Source organism: Alligator mississippiensis, chromosome 5, assembly GCF_030867095.1.
Source record: "Alligator mississippiensis isolate rAllMis1 chromosome 5, rAllMis1, whole genome shotgun sequence".
In the NCBI taxonomy this organism is placed as follows: Eukaryota; Metazoa; Chordata; order Crocodylia; family Alligatoridae; genus Alligator; species Alligator mississippiensis.
This window is the reverse complement of record NC_081828.1, coordinates 23,696,752-23,720,396: the sequence shown is the minus strand read 5'-3', so window position 1 is coordinate 23,720,396 and position 23,645 is coordinate 23,696,752. Positions and strand designations below refer to the sequence as shown.

General features: G+C 46.2%; 1 protein-coding gene across 5 annotated transcripts in view; it reads left to right on the top strand.

The window, feature by feature from the left end:
• The first annotated feature begins 6,551 nt into the window (after window positions 1-6,551).
• Window positions 6,552-23,645, top strand: part of ZZZ3 (zinc finger ZZ-type containing 3) — a 114,399-nt gene continuing 97,305 nt past the window's right edge. For 4 of the 5 annotated variants that reach the window (XM_059727964.1, XM_059727966.1, XM_059727965.1 and 1 more), the window contains exon 1: window positions 6,552-6,674. The gene's annotated coding sequence lies outside the window, so the exon portion shown is untranslated. Of the gene's footprint in view, window positions 6,675-6,973; window positions 7,052-23,645 lie in introns of those variants that run through there. The other variant, XM_014593843.3, reaches the window with a different exon arrangement.

The following is a 23,645-nucleotide window of genomic DNA, read 5'->3' as shown; positions in this document are numbered from 1 at the left end:
CATAGGCTGTTCCATTTTCTAAATGGCTCAAATCCAGATATTGTGCTATCCACATAGATGACTACTACCTAGCTGTGATGCTAACTAGTTAGAGGAGTATTCCAGGCCTTAGTTAATGTGTGAGGCAAATACTGAAATTGTGAGATAGGTACTAATAAAAATCATCTTGAAAAAAATGGTAACTGAGAATCTGTCATGCTGGTATGTATTACATGGACAGCATAAAAATATGAAGACCTTGTAAAATAAAGCTAAGGATTTTAACAGTTAGTGACTTGCCAGACCTGCTACCTGTTGTTATTATGAATTCAAACAGATCTTTGCTTAAACCTCATGTCCCTGAATGACTTGGTCCTGTGTGTGACTGGTCTAATGTTTAGACTCGAAAAAGAGTAGTTAATGACAGTACTAGTGGACCATGAGAATAGGGTAATGTCCTAGGAAAAGACCATGACACTGAAAGCTCAGGATTAGGCCATGCAGGTGCATAGACATATGCCTTTTTTAGAGGACCTTTTTGAAGCTGGGCCTAGAAAAGTATTTTGGGAAGCAGCAGAGGAGTTGTATCCTCAGCTTGGTATGTACTGATTGCCTGGTTTGTTATTTTTATAGGGGGAATTGTATCATAAATCATAAGCTGGGAAGTTACAACAAACACAATTATTTTTATGGAGGGTAAGCAGGCAATAGAAATTTGTCCTTTTGCAGTTCCCTCATGTTGATAGAATGATACCATTTCTAACATTAGAGTATTTTCTCAGCTCTGTGAAATGGAAAATAAAATAGAGAAGTCCCATATGGACCTCTGTTCCTGAACTCCTGGTACTGTCTATCTACAGAACAGTTCCAGAGAAGTGAGGGGGTTATCGGTTTTGGAGCCACTAATCCTATTCAACAGCCCATTAAAGTTCACCCAAATTTTCCCTAACTCTGGCAGGGATACTTGAGGATTTTTCATGGGATAGAACTAGCTTCACTAAATTCAGGTTAGTGATAGTTTCTGGCAGGGCAAACTTCCAACGGCAGCCGTGGTAGGTTACCATGTGCAGTCCTCAATATGCTATCCTGTCAACAAAGGATTCCTTTTTTTGGTTGGGATTCTACCTGAAATGGGTGGGATTCTACTTGTAGCTTGGAAAATTTAGTTGGTCTTTTGATCTGGGACATATAGAAGGGTTATCTCCTCCAAGGTTTCTTCAATCAGATCTCAACCAAAAAAAATGTAATTAAAACAACATATTATTGAATTGTTAAAGATTTGTTGATAAAAGAAGGTAGTTTCTGAATAGGTCAGTGATGACCAGGGATCCGGGTTTTCCATTTCCCATGGAAAAATGGAGAAAACCATGGATTCTCCGCTTTTGCAAAGAGCTCTTGCAGTCTGGCACAGCTCCAGCCTGCAAGAGCAGATTGCAGAAAGGGCAGGAAACCCCCAGCTCTGCCCGGAAGGGGAGGGAGAGGGGGGAGAGCAGGGCCTGAGCCTCTGAAGCAGCCAAGGCCGGGCTCGGGCTCAGGCTCACCCTTCGTCCCCTGGACCCTAGAGGTAAGTGGGGCTGTGGGGCAGGGCTGGGGAAGATGGTTGGGGGCTGAGGGAGCAGGACATGCTGCTGGCCCCAGGTGGCACACCATAGCTGGGAGCAAGACCAGGGGGTGAGGGCAGGAGTGCCCCTCTGCAGGGGGACTTTGCGGGCAAGCGATGCAGGGCGCAGTGTGGTGGTGCCCGTCATGTGCGGGCCACACACATGCCACCCACCTGCCTGCCCAGGGGACGGGGAGAGGGAGGCTGGCATGCGGCTGGAACGCAGCTCTGTGGCCAACTCTACAGCTGCGGCAAGGGATGGGGGTGGGGGGGCTCACACGTGGCTGCTTCTGCTGCTTACCTGAAGGGCCAGTGCGACTGGGCAGTAGCGGCAGCATGGTGGTGGCTGGCCGAGACGTAGCCATCCCCACCACCATCCTGTGCCGTGTTGCACCACTGCCACTGGTTGCACAGCTCTGAGTGCGGCACCGCAGTGGCAGCGGGAGGTTTTGTAGGCAATGGCAGTCAGTGCTGGCACAGGTGGCTGCTGCTGCTTACCTGTGGGGCCACCTGTGCCAGAAGTGACTGCCACTGCCTACAAAACCTCCCGCTGCTGCCGCAGAGCTATACTCGGAGCTGTGAGGCCGGTGGCAGCGATGCAGCACGGTGTGGGATGGTGGTGGGGATGGCTGCGTGCCACCCGGCCACCACCATGCTGCTGCTGCTGCTGCCTGGCGGCCTGTGGCACAGCTCCAGGGATGGGTCCGTGGCGGCAGCAGGAGGTTTTGTAGGCAGTAGCTGTCACCTCTGGCAAGGGCCTCCAGGTAAGTGGCAGAGGCCGCCATGTGTAAGTCCTCCCACCCTACTTCATCCCTCGCTGTGGCTGCAGAGCTGGCCATGGAGCTGTGCTCTGGCTGCATGCCAGCCTTCCTCCCCCCCTCCCCTGGGCAGGTGGCTGGGTGGCATGTATGTGGCTTGCACATGGCAGGCACCACCACACTACACCCTGCATTGCTTGCCTGCAAAGCCCCTCTGCAGAGGGGCACCCCTGCCCTCACCCCCTGGCCCTGCTCCCATCCATGGTGTGCCACCTGGGGCCGGCAGCACGCCCTGCTCCCTCAGCCCCCAACCATCTTCCCCAACCCTGCCCCACAGCCCCCAAACCCCACTTACCTCTAGGATCTAGGGGCCAAGGGCATGGCTCTGCGGTGGCAGCGCTTGCCTGCAAAGCCCCCCCAGCCTGCATGTAGTCGCCACCACCCCGCACCACTGCAGAGCCATGCAGCTGGTTGCAGGGCATGCCATTGCATGCAAGTCCCCTGTTCCACTCCCGAGCCAGGTGGCACATATGTGGCCCGCACACAGTGGTTGCCACCGCACTGCCACATCCTGTGCCACTTGCCCACAAAGCCGTGCAGGTGACCATGGGATGGTAGTGCAGGGTGCAGTGGCAGAATTGCGATGGCAGCCTCTGTGTGCAAACTCCGTCAGGCCAGCCGGCATGTGTGGGGCCCACAGAGTGGCACCCCTGCCCTCACCTCCTGGGAGTGGGCACAGGGGCACACTCCCCCTCTTTTTGATCTAACCCCCCCAGCACCTTCCCTTTCCCCTGCCCCCCTCTTCCCCCCCCCCACTTACTTGCTGCGGTGGGTGTCAGTGTCTGCGTGTCTGGGGGGCTGTTGAGACTGTGGTGGGGGGAGTACAGGGCACCAGCAGCGCTGGGGGAGGGCTGTGGGGGGCCTTTAATTTTTATCACGGATTTTAGGTTTTTAATCAGAGAATTTGCAATTTTTAATCAGAGGAAACCAGGATCCCTGGCGATGACAAAGCAAACTAGGCAAATATAATGTGGTAATGTAGCAACATAATGTTAATTGGGGGTTTTGATCCCTCCCCCCAGCCCCCCAGGGAAAAAAATCTTTAATTTTTTGGTAGGTCCCTCCACCTCAGCTTCCCTCAGGCAAGAAGAAAGTATTTTTGCATAAAAGTCCATCAAACAGCATGGCAAAAAGAAGAGGACTAGAGATGTTCTCTGACATGTCTCACAAGGCACTAAACAGCTAGAGTAGCACAATCAAAGACGGCCAAAGACAGTAACATATTTCCCTTTCCTCAGGCATGATTAGAGGAATAAGATTCAAAACTAGTCTTGAGTGGATGCCCTTCATGATGATCACAAGGCAGCAAACCCCAGAAACGGTGGCAGCATAGGAGGAACCTTAAAATTTTCCCCACCTGCCAATCGTCTGCTTGGTTGAAACGGATACCATCAGGAACAGCTCATCTATGACGGTAATAGGAATGGACAGAAAAAAGAAGTCTACAGAGCCAGAAACAACAAAACAGTTTTGGAAACCTCAAAACCATTTTGCACAAACCAAAGCTAGGAAGGATAAAGCCACTCTCTAATGTATTGCGAATGAATGAAATGTGTGGCTCTACAGTGTGGAGACTGACAGGTGTACTTGTGTACTTGTCAGATGCTTATACATGGAGAGGGCATTTGAGTTCCAGGCCCTGTTCAACAGTCACAGATCTGGTTAAAGCAAATGGTCCTAAGCACCTCAGGCTAAAAGGAGGAATTAAGCCACTTTATCTGTTGAGATACCTGGAAAGAATAGGTACTACCTCAGGCAGAGATCAACAAAATTTTCCAGCAGTGGGCTGGAATGACCCAGTTTGGGTCTGAGGTAGGCTGGCGCTAGGGCCTGGTCTCTGCTGCTGCTTCTCCCTGCTTGCACTTCTCCATGTGGCCAGACTGCAGCACAGCACAAGTGAAGCCCTCCCCACCCCAAACATTTTCAAGCCACAAGTAAGAACAACTGGCTCTAGTCCATCCAGCGTGGGCCTGGTGGCTTTGGCAGCATGACAGCAGCTGGAAGCTTTGCTGGTGCCACTTTTCCTAGCCTCCCACTGGAAGCGAGTGCAGCTTCCAGCCAGAGGGAGCAGTGCTGGGAGGGGGTCAGGCAGTTGGGAACTGCACCCACACAGCTGCTGCCACTTCTCCCTGGCTGCACTGTGGGTGCAGCTTCCGCCTGGTGGGGAGCTCCTTGCTTCCCAGCTCCAGCAGGGGATCAAGCAGAGGAAAAGCCTTTTGGTTCTGTGAGCTAGATCCAGTGGCTCCATGGGCTAGATCCAGCCCACAGGCCATATTTTGCAGACCCTGCCCTAGATCTTATGGAAAGGCCTGCATAAACTAAACTCATCCTGCCGTCTGCGAGATTTCCCTTCTTTGACTGTAGACACGAGCTATTGGACTACTGGTGTCTGTCAGGCTGAATATATACGGGGAATAGTGTTGTTAACTTGCAATTTATTACAGCTCTAGCACTTTTAGGGTGATTTTTTACGTCTCATGGTAACATGATAACTGGCCACTGAGTCAATTTACTATTAGGAAAAATGGCTGCCATAGCATGTTATTCCCAGAACTGAAGCTAGGAAGGTGGGCACCACTTCCCCATAAACTTTTGGGATGTGGGGAGGAGGCTGCCTTTAATAAAGGTGGCTGCTCCCTCCCAGTATTTTCAGTTACACTGAAGGAAGTGTCCATAGATAAAATTGCTGCTACTCTATGGCTTAAGGATCTAGGCAGCATACTATTAGGATGTGAACTATGAGGAGCTGCAGAGACACATTGAGACAGAAATGTAGAGAACATGGTTCTTAGATGCAGGAGGTGGATAGAGGTGGTATGTGGGGTAGACAGCAAGGTCCTCACCATGGGGGTACAATGAGTAATGATGGGAGGCCATGGAAGGAACTGTGCTCCACACTGTCCTGAGGCTTCTCTGCTTGAGATTTGGCATTTGATCTTGTTGTATACAGGTGCAATTATCCCTTGCATATTATCTTTCACTTTTATCACCTTTCACTCTCTCGTCACCTGGAATTTATTTTCTAACAGAGAGAAAAGACCCCAAAGCAGCAGAAGGAGAATTGAGAAAGCACTTCTGCGGGGGAGGCTGGGGGTGTCAGACAAAAGACAGCTCCTACGGTAACAGCAGGGAAGGATAAAAAGTTTTAGTTCTTTGAACAATTAATTATAACAATTGTTTCCAAAAAGCTCCACTTATTGAAATGACTGGAGAACTGATACATTTGACGTAACTGGTGAAAATCATACAAAGAAATAAGAATGATTTTAGTTCATTTTCAAATATTTGCAATACAATTTGTTTCTAAATATAATTTTATAATTATCATAGCATTGAAGAGGTGTTGGTTGCTGCCTGATGCTCCAGGCAAGGTGTCTCGTATCTTTTATCAGACTACCCATCACCTTGACCTGTCCCAACCCTGCAGTTTGCCCAAGAAGAGCTGCGACCACCCCCAAGCACTCCTGCCTCCGGTGGGATTTTAAGGACAAGTCGTTCCACCAAGCAGCAGCGAGCTGTGTCTTACATGGCGGTGGCACTGGGGCAGGGTTGGGCAAAACACGGCCTGTTGGCTGGATGCGGCCCGCCAGGCCAATCTATCCAGCCCGCAGGGCCCCTAAAAATTTTAGAAAACTAGTATTTATCTGCCCCCCACTGTCCGTCCTGCAGCCCTCCATGGCTTGCCAAAACTCAGCAAGCGTCCATCCGCCCCAAATGACTGCCTGCGCCTGTGTTGGGGTCAGGAAAAAATCCAAGCAGCAAGGACTTGGGGGTGGGCTGTTTATCCTCCTCTGGAGCAGCCCCGTGCCGGGAGGCAGACACATGAGCTTTGAGGCAGGAGGGCTCCAGGGTCGCGCTGGCTCATGTAAGGACTGCTGCAGCTCTGCTCAGCGTCTTCTTGAGGGAAGGCGGAGGCTGAAACGAGAGCACGCTTTACTGGAGCTTCATTCTCGCCTTTGCTAGCCCCGGCCCGGAGAGACGGGGGCCGGGGGAGAGCAGGTGGGCTTGTTGCTCCGCCGCGCCAGGCGCGGGCACAGGCGGCCCCAGGGCCCCGCGGCCGCCCGCCTCCCCCAGCGACCAGCAGGCGGAGCTGCAGGGAGCGGGTCCCTGCCGCAGCCAGCAGAGCAGGGGGGAGGGGAAGGAAGCGGAAGGAGCCGCCGCCGCGCGGAGAGGAGCAGGCGCTGTGCGGAGCCGCCGCCGCCGCTGCCTGGCGCGGGCGCAGCGAGCAGGGAACGTGGCTGCTGCGGCCGGCGGCGTCCGCCGCGCGTGGGCGCCAGGTGAGGCCCCGACCCGGGGCGCGGCGGCGGCGGCGCCGGGACCCGGATGGCGCCGAGCTCAGAGCGGGCGGGGGGAGGGGGGAGCCGAGGGGCGCGGGGGCCCACGTGACCCGCGCGTGCGGGGAGGAGGCTCGCGCGCCGCGTTCGAATCCCAGCTGCCCGCGGTGGCGGCGCGTGCGCGGGAGGCCCCGCCCCTCGGCGTGACGTGTGCAAGCGCTGGGACACGTGCGCGGCGCCGCCGCCATGTTGAATCAGCTCAGGCGCCGCGGGAGGGGAGGGGACGTGGGGGGGGGGGGGGGAAGACTTATCGCGAGGCTGCGCGGGTCCCGCGGGAACTGTCCGGCAGCAGGATGGCGGCGCCTCGCTGGGCGTGCTGGGTAATGGTACCGGGGCCGGGGGCGGGACTGGGGACCAGCCTCCTGTCCCGGGGTTGGGGGGGCTGGGACCAGCTCCGTCGCACTCGCCACTGCCCGCCCGCCCGCCCGCCCTGCCCCGCAGCCTCGGGAGTCCTGCCGGCCGGCCGGCTCTGTGGCGGGAGCTCGCGTCCCCTCGTGCGGCCCGGCCGTGTTGCGCCCCACGGGCGCCGGGAGGGGAGGCGGTTGGGAGCCTCTGCACAGTGTGGCAGGGCGGCTTCAGCCCCCTCTGGGCTCAGGCGGCCAGGGGTGAAAGGAGGGCACTGTTTGGGCCCCACTTCATTATTATTATTTTCTTTGCTATAACATTTGATTTTAACCGTATCATGTGTGGGTCCCCGGTGACGCTTCCTTCTGCACGGCCCCAAGTGAGTTTGTAGCTCAGGAGATCACTGGTCACAATCTCTTCCTGTTGGCACTTATTTTTTTCCTAGAAGATAAGTGTCATAGGGTAAGATGGGTATCAGTCTCAGCTGCAGAAAAACGTATGAGCCTTTTCAAAGGATTTTGTTTAAAGTTAATAAAAATAGTGGCCTTTATTAAAAAAAAAAAAAAAAGAAGAAGAAGTTATTTGTTTTGTGATGGAGGCACAGGCTTGAGGCCACAGATTAGGGTTTCTTGGATTTAAGTGGGATTGAGGTTTTTACCTTGTATGTGGGACTTGGCTAAATAAATCATGTATGACCTTAACTAACTGTAGTTGAAGGCTTCTCATTAAGTTTGGTGCCCTGAAGACTATATAAAATTGGTTTCCATAAAAAAAAGGTATGGGGCCTGGTATTACAAGCTTATGTAGCACTTTAAGCTTTTTTTCTTAATGGTATGCCCACTTGTGTGGGCAGGAGGTGGCTGTTTAGACCTTAAACAAGAATATCTTTGATCTTTTTTTATGTGTGTTGCTATTTTAAATAGCTTAGAAATTCCTCAGTACATTACATGAAGTCTTTATTTCCAGTGCTTAAGAGTTACTGAAGTGATTCTTCCTTTTCAACACAAATTAAAAAAGAAAAGATGTATTTAAAGTGTCACAGAACATGGAGATGCCTTGTGGGATTAGGCCCTGTGTCCGTAGTCCAGTATTTTATGTTTTAAGCATGGTGGATGGTAAGGTGGAGAATATTTATGCAGGGTCTATACAGACTGGTATGTCCCCTGCCTCTCTTCCCGGAGAGCAGCGGTTCTCATTCTTTTTAGATTTGAGGCACCTATGGATAGACTTGAGAGATCCTTTAGTCGGTTAAGGCACCCCTTAGAAAATGCCAGCTCTTAGTTTTCACTTTTTTTTGTCTGCAGAAAAAGACTAGAATGAGGGGTGGGGGGGGTTGTTTTTGTTGCAAAGAAAGAAATCCATACTGTAGTATTTTTATTTCAAATCTCTTGGTTTGTCTTTTGAATTGTATTTGTAAACCTAACAGTGCAAACATCGTGTGACACCTCATCGCGCTCTTGAAAGGTTCTTAAGGCATCCCCATGGCACCCTGGCTGAGAATCACTGCCTGGATCTTGCAGCATCTAGAAAGCTAGGAAGTAAGCTATGTCAAATAGCTTATTAAAACAAAGCTGTGTTCAAATACACATTTTTCTCTAATATTTAAGAGCTTTGGGAATTGAAATATTTACCTTGCTTTTACCTGGAGGCCAAAATCCCTTACCAAGCTAATGTGAAAGGAAAGCTGGAGTCCTAGCAAGGTACAAGGATAAAGCTCCAGAAAGGAGTCCATTCAGTGATACCTCTGCTACCTCCTTAGCTGTGTGAGAGTGTTCCGATGTTTTATTTCTACCATACGTTCCATTTTTTATGAGCCCCAAGCTAATATATAATTAATTTTTCTGGAACATTGCAGGGGTTTTCTGTTTTTTGTTTCTCTTCCGGGACCTTTTGACTTTTGTGAATGCCTGGTCCTTCACTCTTCTACACAGTCCATAGAGAGTTCTGGCTGCTGCACGGGAGGAGAGTCTTGGGTAGTTCTGTCGTTTTCTCCTTTGATGCAGATAGCCTCTCTACCTGGCCTCCTCGGAGTAGTCAGGAGGCTGGATACAGTTCCCTAATATTTGACTTCTCCTCAACATTTCTAACAACATTTGCTTTGTTTGCATTTTGTTCAAATTTGTAAGCTCATCTTTCCAACCATAAGGGATAGAATTTTTAAGAGATTTACATTCTTCAGAAAATACTGGTGTAGGTCCTCTTATTTGCTGAAGAAAGCTTATTGCCTATTGATAAAGTGCAATTTTTTTCTAGTTTTCAGCCAATATATTATGCTTATATAAACCATAGAAGTGGGGAGCTGGAAGCTCTGAAAGCTGCTTTTTGCAAGAAAACTGATATGTTTTATTTGCATGAAAACATTTTTGCTTCTGTTTTTTAAAAAAATTAAAATTTCAAAATATCGTTAAGATTAAACTTGAAGTTTCATTTAATTTTTACTGTACAATGTACTTACAGGACCAAAAGGATGACTTATAAAAATATTTTGCTTATTTGCAATACCTGTAATAAAAAAATGAAACTTTAATTTTGGGAGGGGGGGGTGGATTACAGTGTTGATGTTTTGTATAATATCTTTTCTCATTATTTTTTACCAAACAGATATATTATTAAAAGTTAGTATTTGACAAACCAATGTTCATCACTTGGGTGGCTAATTTCATTTTGTTAGGGGATGATAATTTTGACATCCTTATAGGTAATACAATAAGAAAGTCAAGAGATGCAGATAAGTGTAGGGTTCATGGGGACCTCAGAGGATCTTGAACAGGTTAAAGAGTATTTCATGTCTTTTTTTATGTAGCTTGTTTCAGTTCACAGACTGTTAGACCTTTTTCCTAATATGCCACCTAAATCTTCTTTGCTTTGGATTAATCTGATTTCTTCTCATCCTTCTTCCCATGGACGTAGAAAGCAATTGATCATTAGCCTTAATATAACTACCTTTTATGTATTGGAAAACTATTGCCAGGTTTGCCCTCAGTAGTCTTTCAACACCCCACTACCATTGCAATATTTTTAATATTGAATGTTAACAACAAGACTAATGTTTTAGAGGTTTAAAAAGTTTTAAAGATAGCAGCATTAACTCAAATGCAACATGTAGATATAGACATTTAGGCTTGCTTACCAGCACTTTTGTGGCATATAATCCCTCAATAAGGAGCAGATTTTAGGATTGCTTTCAGTAGAATACCCATCAATATAGGGAGTAGGATTTTATTAGTCCCTTATAACCCTGCCAAAACACAATACAAATTGTGTATCTAAAACATTTTTAAAGTTGTATTGCAATTTGAAATGCTTATAACAAACCAGTATTATTAAAAATATGACATTTGAAATGGGATCTGGGTGTTTTATCTTGGTATCCAGATGTTAACAATCTGTTGTAGTTTGCTCATCTTGTGTATTGCTACCCCATATGAATTAATTTAATGTTTTCAGAATTAATGTAGGATTTTTTTGGGATCTGGATAGCTTAGTAATATTTTTGGTTTGGACACTGTATAGTAATTTTTGAATAAAGGTACTGCCTTCATAATTAGAAAACATAATTACCAAAATTCCAAATTACCATAATTGCTAACAAAAAAAAAATTTTTTTAAATACTAAAAATAGACTTTCTAAATGCTAGTTGATTGTTCACACATTCAAATATTTATGAGTCTACACGTGAAGGCATTTTAGAAATGTTGTCTTCCACTAAGATATATCACAGTTAGTTAGGAAAATATACACCTCTTTAGTGTACATGCTAAGTAGATATTTATTAAGTAAACTGCCTGATGTTGAATGAAGAGAAGCATTGCAATAATTTTAATTGTTCATCTTTATAGAGTTTGTAGACAACTTTTTTGTGTTGTGTTCGAGTTTGTAGACAACTTTTTTGTGTTGTGTTTTTTTTTTTTTCTCTTTTCCAGTTCAGGAATATAAACTGAACTTGAGCCCAGTGACTTGCAGAACATTGTTTTGAGAGGAAGCAAAGTTCAAAGCATTTAAGTGCAGAGTGTCAGGAGATTGAGGTTCTGGTTCAGGCTCTGATATGAATTGTGAGTCTATTGTCAAGTCATGTAATTTTTCTACCTTTTTCTTAAATCTGTAAAATAGGGATGATAATGTCTATTGTAAGAATATCATGAGCATTAATTAAAATGGGTAAAGTGTCCTGAGGCTGTTATGGATTTCTGTTATTTACCTTATAAATAGATCTTAGTTTTTCTTTTTGTCCACGTTCTGCTCTACTGTGTGGAGAGTAGGTTGCATTTGGGATTGCTGAGATGTAAAATTGTGCTTTCTGCTAGATGTACTGCTTTTAAACAAAGTAGAGTAAATTAAAGACCTATTCTGACTTGCTTTTAAGATCTTAAGGTAAATTGAAAATGGATTAGATAGAAGTAGGAAGAAATAAACATGTCATTAAGACATCAAATATTGGCCAGTTTGATAGCAGTGATATTTTTTGGTTAACCTATTTTCCAGTTAAGACCCCATTCTTGTTTTTACACTTTCTCTTCAGAATCACTCTTGTGCAACCCTTATTCAAGCTTCTCTGATGCTAATTTTAAAAGGTCTCCCCCAAGATTTTATTAGAGTCAAAGACTACCTATCATGCTGGTTGGGTAATAGAAAATAATTTAAATGGGCTATTTTGACATCTGTGATCAAGGTACGAAGTGAGGGAAATGCATAGAACTTAGACAAAACTGCACTCTCAGTCTATTGCTGTTTAATCATAATTATACTTCTACAGTAGTTTTCATTGGAACAATTACATTAATTACTCATTTTGTATATACTTACTGGCTTTGGCTCAACCTTGTATTATCATTTTGTTTGCTATAATTAGTGGAAAATTAGTCACTAGCCTCTAAGAGATTAAGTAAAGGAAAATGACTTGATTTTTATATTGATTCAGATGCTAAGTAGATTCTGTAATGCATTTGTATTATTTCCTTTTCTTGATACGAAAATTTTAATATGGGTAAACCTATGCTGTGGGTTTCCCTGAATATAAATTTTAGTATTAAAGCTTTATTTACACATAATTTTAAAATCTAGTATTAGATTCCATTCTAAAAATAAATGAAGGAAGCCCTTTTTTCTTATATTGGAGCACAGAAGAGTTTGCTACCCAGCCAACCATCTTTCTTTTTCTTTTCAGTCATATAGTATCCATGTGTCATCTCCTAGTGATTACTTATTGGAAAATGTTAACTAAGTGTTGTTATCTACTTTAGCTGTCTTTATTCAGGTACAGCTGCAGAAAATGAGTATCAGCCTATACTGTGTGACCAGTAGCACCTGTTTTGTGGACCACCCATGGTCCAGAGGGAACTCTGTTAGAACAACATAATTTTAAATTTAAACTGAAAGGGGATACCATATTTACTTGCCTATTTCATGCAGCTTGTTTTTGAAAGGCAGAATGAAGAAAAACAGAACTTTCCTTGTAGTAAGTAACTGAGCAGAAGCAGCTAGGGAGCAGAGGCTACTGCTTATTGTTCTGTTCCCTCTGGCGAAGGATGGACAGTGCAAAAGCCTGAGGCTGAATTAATTCAATTTTTGGAAATTAGTCTAAACTGCGTAGATTGAACCAATAAGCAAGTGAACAGACATTCACTTCTGTTTCTGGAAATGCAGCCACATGCCTGTGGTGGCCCAGGCCAGAAGCTGGGGGGTGCTAGAGCACATCTCCCTGTTTAGTTGGGGCAGATAGCTTGTGCCAAGGCTAGCCCACATACACTGTGGGGTAGGGGGGTTATGGGGTAGGTGCAAAGCATCTTGGGGTGCTGGGGGACGGAGAGTTAACTTGGATCTGGAGAGGATCTGGGACAGAAGTTCAGTGAACTGATTTAACCTAAATCAGTTAAGTCTGATACTACATCCATCCAGGTTTATTTTAAATCGGTTTTGCCCATTTTGAAAGTGGTTTATGTGCATTGAACTTCTGTTTTACAGATTTGAATTGGTTTTCGATCATTTATACCGTTTTATGTGTAATTTCTGTCCATACCCTTTGAGTCTGGTGCAGTTTTTACTTTCACTTTTGCCCTTAACCATGAGAAACTTCTTACTACACTTCTTGCTTATAATGTGTACTTTACTTTCCAGCCCCCATTTTTTGGAGGGGGAAAAAGTGTACATTTATATGCAAGAAAATACGAGTTTGCTTTTCTGACTCAAGTCATGAAATAGACAGTAAGACATTTACAATAACAGTATACAGTCTTACCAGTCCTCTGAGACGGTTTTTGATATTTATGAATATAAAAGGAAAAGTCAAATTTAAGGAAGCAGCTTGTGGAGAAAATTACTTTTTCAGAAGGTTGCATGCCATATATTTTTCAGTATGAATATGTGTTTATCTGTATTGGTTATATGTAACGGTGTACAGAATGTCATTTGAACCATCATTGAGAATCAGTTGAACACACGTTTATCTGGCTTTGACTAGTTACGATGGGGGGGTTGGTTCTTTACAGTTTTTTTGTTGTACGTGTCTGAACATGAGAGTTGACATGGCAGTCTGTTTAACTGTTAGAATTTTGGGATATGACTATGTTGTCAAAAATGGCTTTTTTTCTTAGCTTTGTTTTATCAACTGTGCAGGTCTGTGAGTAGCTCCTCCCCATGTAAATAAAAGTAGGAAGAAATAAACATGTCATTAAGGCATCCAGTATTGGCCAATTTGATAGCAGTGATATTTTTGGGTTAAGTCCAGCTAAGACCCTATTATTTTTTCTTTTCAGACATGAAGAAAACCAATCAGAAGTTCTTTATTTTTCATTCTTTATTTAGTCTTTTTTTTGCGTTGCAAGAGGAGGAGTAGAGAAGGCTGTTTGCCATTTGGCAGTTGAGGAGGGAAAGAAATATAGGCTTTAGGTTCATTGTTTGCCGTGCCACTGTTCATATTGTAGTAATATGTGCGAGTACAGTTTGAGTCTTTCTCTTAAGTCATTTTCTTTCCTTTTTTACTGAGATCAGCTGCTGATATCCATAGCTCCTGTTGCTGCAAATCCCCTGACTCTTTATTAATAGGATTTCCAAGATGGAGAAGATAGTCTATGTTGCTTCCCATTGTCCAGTAGTTAGTGCCAAAGAAAAGATATGCTGAAGTCTTCACACCTGGTCTGATGTCCTGGCTCAAATAAAGTTTTTCCAAAGCCAAGTTTGATTCTAAGTATACTCCCTCAGAAATGTTCTTTTTGGATATTTTCAGGTCTTAGTCATTACTAATGCATAGGGAGCCCAGATTTGTTATCGCAAATAGATAAATTTATGGTGAAATTTTGGGTTTTTTGGGGGTTTTTTTGTTTTTTGTCTGGAAGCTCAAAACTGTTAGTCATCTAGGTGTCTAGTCTCACAGAAAGGGAAGAATTAAACATACTACTGGGCATTTAAGGTCTGGTCGGTTATTAGAACGGGAGAAAGAAACTTTCTGTGCTTTCACCCCTGTATTACTTTATGCAACTTCAGAGAAGAAAATTATGTAGTTAATATTTGTAAATTTATATTGCGAGACTTCCAGGATAAAAATGTCCAGGGCTAAATTTATGCACAAATACTGCAGGCTACTTGGAAAAATCCTAGAAGTCTGTGCCAGTATACCTCAACTGCTAGTGTGGTAAATGTGACATGTCTTTCACTGTCTTATAGAACAAGTTAGTCCTGGGGTAGGTAAAATACTACCTGTGGGCTGGATACGGCTTGTTAATTGATTTTTTTATCTAGCCTGCAGGCAGACAGGGTGGGTGGTGGCATGATGTGGCAGGCCCCAGGTGAGCTGCGCTTGGACCACCACTTGCTGGCAGACAATGCAGTGGCTCCGTCCTTTGGTGCTGTGGGTCATGCTGGACAAAGCAGCCCTGCCTGCTCAGCAGCATGTGGCACTTGCAGAACCCAGAACCACCGTACTGCTTGCCAGGAAAGGAAGTGTGCGTGTGGCCCTCAGCAACTCACTAAAACCCATTAACTGGCCCTCCAGCCCAACTAATTGCCCACCTCTGAGTTAGTCTGAAATCAGACAGAAGGCAAGGCAGAGTGGTACTTTAGAGATTAACTTGTTCAGAGGGGTATTTGGGGCAGGTGGCTGTGGGGAAGCTTTGCTTGTACAGTGCTGTGGCCATACAGCTAGGAGCAGTGGTGGTAAAAGCTGTTGTCTGGCACTAGAGCAGTGGTTCTCAACCTGTTAAGACTTGGGGGCACCCTTGGGAAAATGTCAGCTCTTAGTTTTCATTCATTGTTTACCTAAAGCAGGGGTTTTCAAGTGGGGATAAGTGTACCCCTGGGGGTACTTAGGAAGGCACTGGGGGATACATGGGTGGGCAGGGACGGAGAGCCACCACCCTGCGCCGCCACTTCCCAGGAGCAGGGCTGAGGGAGGGCAGGTGAGGGCAGCAGTGCCCCTCTGCAGGCCTCGCAGGCACTGAACGTGGTGGTTGTGGTGGGGGGGGAAGCAACTCCCGTGCGGCGGCCACCACTGCTACCCACTGCTGCTGGTTCACATCCAGCCACATGCAACCCCCCACACCCCAGTTTGTGTCTGGCCACTGGGGTACACTTATTAAAAAAGGTTGAAATCCCCTAGCCTAAAGAAAAATAATAGAGCATTTTTCTATTGCAAAGAACTCAGAAGGACCACAACTATGGATTTCTATTTTAAATATTTGGGTTTATCTTGTGCATCATGTGTGTAAACCTAACTGTGTGGCACCCTTGAAAGGATCTCAAGGGACCCTAGTTGAGAATTACAGTAAAAGGTCTGATAACAAGCGGTAAGCGGATCTAGACAGGTTACAGGGGTGGGCCGAAGAGAACAGGATGGGGTTCAGCACTGACAAGCGCAGGGTAATGCACCTGGGGAGGAAGAACCAGTGGCACACCTACAGGCTGGGGAACTCCCTTCTTGCCAGTGTTGAATCAGAAAAGGATCTTGGAGTCATCGTTGATGCCACAATGAACATGGGCCGACAGTGTGGGGATGTGGTCAGGAAGGCCAACCGCACCTTGTCATGCATCCACAGATGTATCTCGAGCAAGTCCAAGGAGGTGATCCTCCCCCTCTATGTGACACTGGTCAGGCCGCAGCTGGAGTACTGCCTCCAGTTCTGGGCGCTGCACTTCAGGAGGGATGTGGCCAATATGGAGAGGGTCCAATGGAGGGCCACCCGCATGATCAGGGGTCAGCAGGGCAGGCCCTACGAGGAGAGGCTGAGGGACCTGAACCTGTTCAGCCTCCAAAAGAGAAGGCTGAGAGGGGATCTAGTGGCAGTCTACAAACTAGTCAAGGGGGACCAGCAGGCAGTGGGAGAGTCACTGTTCCCCCGAGCACTCCCAGGAGTTACAAGGAACAACAGACACAAGCTAGCGGAGGGTAGTTTCAGGCTAGACATTAGGAGGCGCTATTTCACAGGGCAGCTAGGACCTGGAACCAACTTCCAAGGGGAGTGGTGCTGGCTCCTATCCTGGGGGTCTTTAAAAGGATGCTGGAGGAACATCTGGCCAGGGTCGTTTGACCCCAGTACTCTTTCCTGCCACAGCAGGGGGTCGGACTAGATGATCTCAGGTCCCTTCCGACCCTACCAACTATGAAAATATGTTGGTTAATTGAGCAGCCCCAGCTGCTGCGTCTGGGGCATCCTGCCCCTCCCGTGGCATTGCTGCTGCTGTAGCGGGCCCTGCGAGACAGGGAGGCGCGTCCTGCACAGCTTGTTATGACCCTGGGCCGTGGGGACTTGGCAGCACAGGCTGCTTTGCCTTGAGCCATGGGGGCTCGGGGAAACCGGAAGTGCCACAGTGGGGCACTTATATTCTTATAAGGCAGCATGCCAGTTAGTGGAGCATGCCAGCTTGTAAGATGCCAGATAACAGAACTTCTACTGTGCTGATTTAGAGTGTTCTGTGTTGTATCCTGGATGACTGGAAGGATGACGGTGTAACCCACAGTGAGTGGAAAAACGAGGTAGAAGAGAAAGGGCTTGGGTGATCAAGAGCTCTTTCATAGCCATGTCATACTTCTACTGTTGAAGTTTTAGTAGTTCTGGAACTCTACTTCAAATTCACAGAGGATATGGTGAAATCTGTTATGTGGCATGTGAGGACTCGCCTGTCAGGATTTGGAGGCTCATTTTAACTTTGCATTGGTCCTCAACTCAATGCAGTTTTAATTTGCATCAAAGGAGCAGCAAAAATATAAACATGCAGTCACACACAGGTTATGTTAACTGCTGTATTAAAAATAATAGTTAAAATTACTAATTTTAATTACTAAAGTACTTATTAAAAATGGTAGTTTAATAATTTCCATCTTCATTGGTTTGAAAATAAAAATATTTTGGTAGCAAGTAAGAGATGCTTCATATCTATATTTTAAATGTTAGGTAGAGTTTGCAGTTTAATCAGGCTTCATTATGTGTCAAATATATTAATGCTAGACCAAATCCAGTAATTAAATCAAGATAATATCTCATCTTGTAGACCTCTAGAGGTATAATGCATTTTAATCCAAAGATTTAAGGCTTTCTTTTGTCCTTACCAGAATTTATTGGGCAGTGTTCACTATTATTCTGGTGCGGCCTTTGAGTTGGTTTGATGCAAAGCTCTATTGCTGGATGCAAACAGCCTACTCAGGATTGTAAAAAACATAAAACAAGTTTCTTGCTCCAAGGAAATCAATCTCCAGAATAGATTTAGCTGTTTTATCTGTGTTTTGTACCTGCTATAAGCATGCAATGTAGTACTATGCAATGGAAGAATGTGTTGGGAACTCAATGGGGTAGTGCTAACTTTTATTTTAAAATAGAATTTTCTAATATTTGTGGATTTCTTAAACATGTTGGATGCATTAAAGGCTGGCATTCATAGATAACAGTTGACTAGTACTCTGAGGTGTGTGTTTTATATATAGAAAAAATGAAGGAAAAAAACAGTAAAAAAAACAATAAAAGCCTAATTGGTCACGTGAAAGGAATGAGGAAGATGGGAAAAGAAACAAGAAGATGTAGGTAGGAGCAGAGCTGTGCAGCACACATTTGGAATATGTGTAGATTCATCTGCTCTGAAGCTGAATATTCTTACACTTTAATCCACTTGGTGTGTTGAAAAGGGTGTAGAGCCCAGCTACTCTTTGAAACGGTGTTGTTAATTAGGTCAGTATAATGCTGTCTAAAGAACTAATTTCTGCTGACCCTGACATTTGTGATAATATTGGAGGCGTTTTCAGCAGTGATTGAAAATATCCTTCTAGTCTTTCTTTTTAAGAAAAAGCCACCGAGCTACTAAATGTCAGCACAGGCAGCAGGAATATAAGGAATGGCATAAGTCATTGCACTCCTTGAATCTACGTTTTAGATGCATAAAATTCAAACATTTATTCTTTAGTTTTATTTCTTTAGTAAAGCTCAAAAAGGTCAAAGATACCCCCTGAATCTTGATTGCCGCTGGAATTAAGGGAGATTAGTTTCTGTAGCCAGCAGCGTCATGTCTGGTAGCACTTGACCCTCCAGCATAAATGATCAGGTACCCTTTTGCAAGTGGTATTTGTTACATATCTAGAGTGACATTTGAACTCATGCCTCTGAAACTATAGCAAGTGTTCTCAGTTGTTCTGCCATTGTGCGCTGTACCCGCCTCCGTTCGACCAGGAGTTCGTGCGCTCCCTTCGCCCGGACCCGAGATCTTGCATACCCGGGCTTCGCTGGTACACCCCAGGGTTTACCCTGTCTGGTATAAAGGGGGACCCCAGAACTCACCTGCCACGACTTTGTTGACTCTTTCAGTGGGGGGGTCTTCCCTTGGGGTATCCCCCGGTGCCGGCACACTTCTTCGCGGGTACTCTCGGGGCTCTGTCCTCCCCTACACCCCAGCCATACGCCACCTCAGGTCTTCCTATTCTGGCCTCTAACCCGTCCTCGTCTCGTCCTCTCTTGGCTCAGTCCCCCTAGCCGCTACCAGCGGTCTTCGGACCAGGTATGCCTCTCCCAGTGGGGATGCTGACCTGGTCCCTCCTTCCTTGGGATGCAGATGTCCTCTCTGCTTCCCCAATAGACCCTGCCGCAGTTACCTGCGCCGTCAGCTCCATAGTGCAGGATACAGCTGGCCCCACTCTCGGCACAGCTGTCGCGCCTCCTGCTGCCTCGGGTGTCGGGTTCCCCACTGGCTGCTGCCCCACTTACGGGGCTGACTTCTTCCCTCATCGCCTCACTCCCGGGTGCTCCGCCGCGCTGCTCGCAGCCTGCTCTGCCTCTACGCGGCGGCGTCCCGCACTCTGTGGGTGGCGGCTGATCCCCTGCTTGCTGGGGCTCCGCGCTCCAGCTCTCTCCCTTCAGCCACCCCGCTGCCTCGGCGGGGCCGCCTTTTGTTCCTTCCGGCCGGCGTGCCCCGCCTCAGCTGCAGCCGGATAAATGCCCGGCTGACGACCCGCGCTGGCAGCGCCAGCGCGTGGAGTTTCTTCGGCTCCTCCGGCCCTGCGGGAGGTAAGCAGACCCCTTGGCCGCCGCGGGGGTCTCCAAGTGCCCCCGCTCCCCTGGGACATGCGCCATATTTTCAGTGGCTATGTAAATACTGTAAACAAAACAATTTTTAAATTAATGGTGCAGTAAGATCATTGCAGGATGCCTCTTGTTCATCTCTCAATGTTCATTTTCAGAGAGATACTTTATTCAAGTCTGTTTGCTTTAATAAAGGAATCAAAAGTTGTTTTATCCATAAGGGAACACACAGAAATTGGCTGCTGTGTGTTACAGGAGGGAAGTTGGAAGTGTAATAGTTTAAAGGGCTTTAAATGGGATTGCACTATGGATGGTGTTAATTTAAAAATGAAATTGAAGGGAAAGGCTTGTTCTGAGCCTTGGAAAGCTGGTTTACAGTTGTTTGGTTGCTTAGAGGTAAGATGTTTAAACATTGCTAGACATTTTCATTGTGTTTTCTCGATCTGTTTTTGTGTCGTGCCAGATTAAATTGACACATTCACCTTTGGAAGGACTGCAGGGGTATTAAAGCTTATTAAAAATAGGGATGTAAATAACGATTAAAAAATATCAGTTTAACTTGGTGTATTTACAATGGTTAAACAATCAGTATGGCAACCCATGGCCTGGCCCACGTGGGGCTGCTCTGGTGGGGTGCTTCCAGGCCCCAAGGTGCAGCAGAGATTCAGCGGTGCCCTGGGGCCCTGGCTCCCCAGGGTTGCACCTCACAACAAGTCAGGTGGGTCCTCTCCCAGCCCAGGTATGGGTGGGGCTAAGCTACAGGCATGGGGCAACCACCCTGCATCCCCTTACCTCCACCTTGCCCCTGCCAGGCCCTGCAATCACCATGGGTCTGGCCAGGGGGCATGCGCAGGTGTCATCAGCTGCAGCAACAGAAGGTGGCACATCCAGCGAGGCATGGGGACAAGGATGGGTACCATAGTGTTGTGCTCTAACCCACAGCTCTGTGAAGTCAAACTGGGGAGGGGGTGGTCCTCCTTGGCCAATGCCAGTACCTGTCCTGCCCCACCCTGCCATGGAGAAGAGGCTGCAACCTGGAATATTCTCTCTCCCATCTCCCTCTTATTTTTAAACATCTTTTTTATTTTTATTTTCAGGATTAGGCCCCTCATGGCAGGTGGCCTCTTGACTTTCATTCACCCCAGAGAGGGAGCTGCGCTGCTTTCCCTGTGGACAGCAGAGCATGGGTCAGGGGAAGTAAGGGAATAATAACTAGGGTCTGCGGACCCTGGTGCAGTTGCTTGTAGCCTTCCCACTGCCTGCCTGGAGCCCGGGCTGCTTGTGGTAAGCAGTGGGGAGACTGCAAGCAGCTGCACTGGGGTCAGTGGAGCCTAACTATAGGTTATGGTCGCCAATCCCCTCATCATTCCTTTCTCCTGGGGCACTGTGCGGCTTCCCTTCCCTTGCAGACTGTGCCCCACTCAGTGTTAAACAATAACCGGTAAAATATAACTGGTTATTAACTGTTTAACCATTCGCATCCTTAATTAAAAACATAGCTTTTGTGTGTGTTGGGATATTGATTTTGAATATTATGTTGCTAAAACATACAAGGATGTGGAAGCTATAATATTCTTGTGGCTTAATCTTACTTTAGTAGCTGAGGAAGGTTGGGTACTTTCATTGCTCTTTTTTCAAATAAATTTCATGTGTAGATTTAAATAGTGAGAGATTCTGTGATATCTTTTCAGTGATTTGGTTTTTTTGTTTGTTTTTTTTTTTAAGTTCTGGCTTCATTTGGATAAGAATGTGGTCTAGTCTGGAAGACCCATGAAAAGAAAGCACATGTTTCCTCTTACTTCTGTTTTTGTTTTTATTCTGTGGTGTTGCTCTGGAATTCCCTTAAGTTAATTTTTATAGCATCTGGAAAATAATCACTGTATTTGCCGTATTAAGTTTAAAAAATGAATCAAAACTTTTATCAGTGTTAAGAAAAAAGTACAGTAAAATAATTTATCAGTATTCTATATAAAATCCACCGGAAAACATGGGATGCATGCATAATGCCGGAGGATTTCACAGTGAATGCACAAATAATTTTATAAGTCAGCTTGTATCCAAGAACACTTAAGCATTGTGAATAGTAATGAACTAATGAAGCGCACACTTTCAGACTGGTTTCTCCATGACTTTGGGTGCATATCACTATAGCATTTGTGTCCACTGGAAAGAAAATAAAATACAATGTGACGTATATTCATGGTTTTTACAAATGGTCTTTTCTGACCTTTTTAATGTTGGAGGATATTTTAAGGCTGTAATTGCAAAATATGGTTTGTGGTGATTTTGCAGTAAACACAAGAGAAGAAACTTTCAGTAAATGCTTGGTGGCTTGGATTCTTTGGTGAAAGAAGGCTTACCCTGAATGGCAGTAAGACTAGATGTATACAGTTGCAAACTGCATATTTAGATTTGAGGAAAATGTAGACATTTTGATGTTGCTTGATCGTAAGTACTTTCTCAGTACCTAGGATTGTTTGTCACCACACTGTAAATTCAAAATTCAAATTTGGCTTTTAGTTGTGTCCTTTTGAAATTTGTGCCTATTGTGAGTGCCATTATGCTGAACTTCTTCAGTTCCATAATTTTTTTCTGTATAGATTCATAGATGTTAGGGTCGGAAGGGACCTCAATAGATCATCGAGTCCAACCCCCTGCATAAGCAGGAAAGAGTGCTGGGTCTAGATGACCCCAGCTAGATACTCATCTAACCTCCTCTTGAGAGGAGGGGAGAGCACCACCTCCCTTGGGAGCCTGTTCCAGACCTTGGCCACTCGAACTGTGAAGAAGTTCTTCCTAATGTCCAATCTAAATCTGCTCTCTGCTAGCTTGTGGCCATTATTTCTTGTAACTCCTGGGGGCGCCTTGGTGAATAAATACTCACCAATTCCCTTCTGTGCCCCCATGATGAACTTATAGGCAGCCACAAGGTCGCCTCTCAACCTTCTCTTCGGAGGCTGAAAAGGTCCAGTTTCTCTAGTCTGTCCTCGTAGGGCTTGGTCTGCAGGCCCTTGACCATACGAGTTGCCCTTCTCTGGACCCTCTCCAGGTTATCCACATCCTTCTTGAAGTGTGGCGCCCAGAATTGCACGCAGTACTCCAACTGCGGTCTGACCAGCGCCCGATAGAGGGGAAGTATCACCTCCCTGGACCTATTCGTCATGCATCTGCTGATGCACGAAAAAGTGCCATTGGCTTTTCTGATGGCTTCGTCACACTGCCGGTTCATGTTCATCTTGGAGTCCACTAGGACTCCAAGATCCCTTTCCACTTCTGTGCCACCCAGCAGGTCATTCCCTAGGCAGTAGGTGTGCTGGACATTTTTCCTCCCTAGGTGCAGCACTTTGCATTTCTCCTTGTTTAACTGCATCCTGTTGTTTTCTGCCCACTTGTCCAACCTATCCAGGTCTGCCTGCAGCTGTTCCCTGCCCTCCGGTGTGTCCACTTCTCCCCATAGCTTTGTGTCATCTGCAAACTTGGACACAGTACATTTGACTCCCTCATCCAAGTCATTGATGAAGACATTAAAGAGTATCGGTCCAAGGACCGAGCCCTGCGGGACCCCACTGCCCACACCCTTCCAGGTCGAGACCGACCCATCCACCACGACTCTCTGGGTGCGACCCTCTAGCCAATTCGCCACCCACCGGACTGTGTAGTCATCCACATCACAGCCTCTTAACTTGTTCACCAGTATGGGGTGGGATACCGTATCGAAGGCCTTTCTGAAGTCTAAGTATGCGACATCCACCCCTCCTCCTGTGTCCAGGCGTTTCGTAACCTGGTCATAGAAAGAGACTAGATTGGTCAGGCACGATCTGCCCGCCACAAACCTGTGCTGGTTTCCCCTCAGCATAATTTGCCCTGCCGGGCTCTCACAAATGTGAGCCTTGATAATTTTTTCAAAGACTTTACCAAGGATGGAGGTGAGACTGACTGGCCTATAGTTGCCCGGGTCCTCCTTCCTCCCCTTTTTGAAAATGGGGACCACGTTAGCCCTTTTCCAGTCCTCCGGGACTTGGCCCGTGCGCCACGAGCGTTCGAATATTCCCACCAGTGGCTCTGCAATGATGTCGG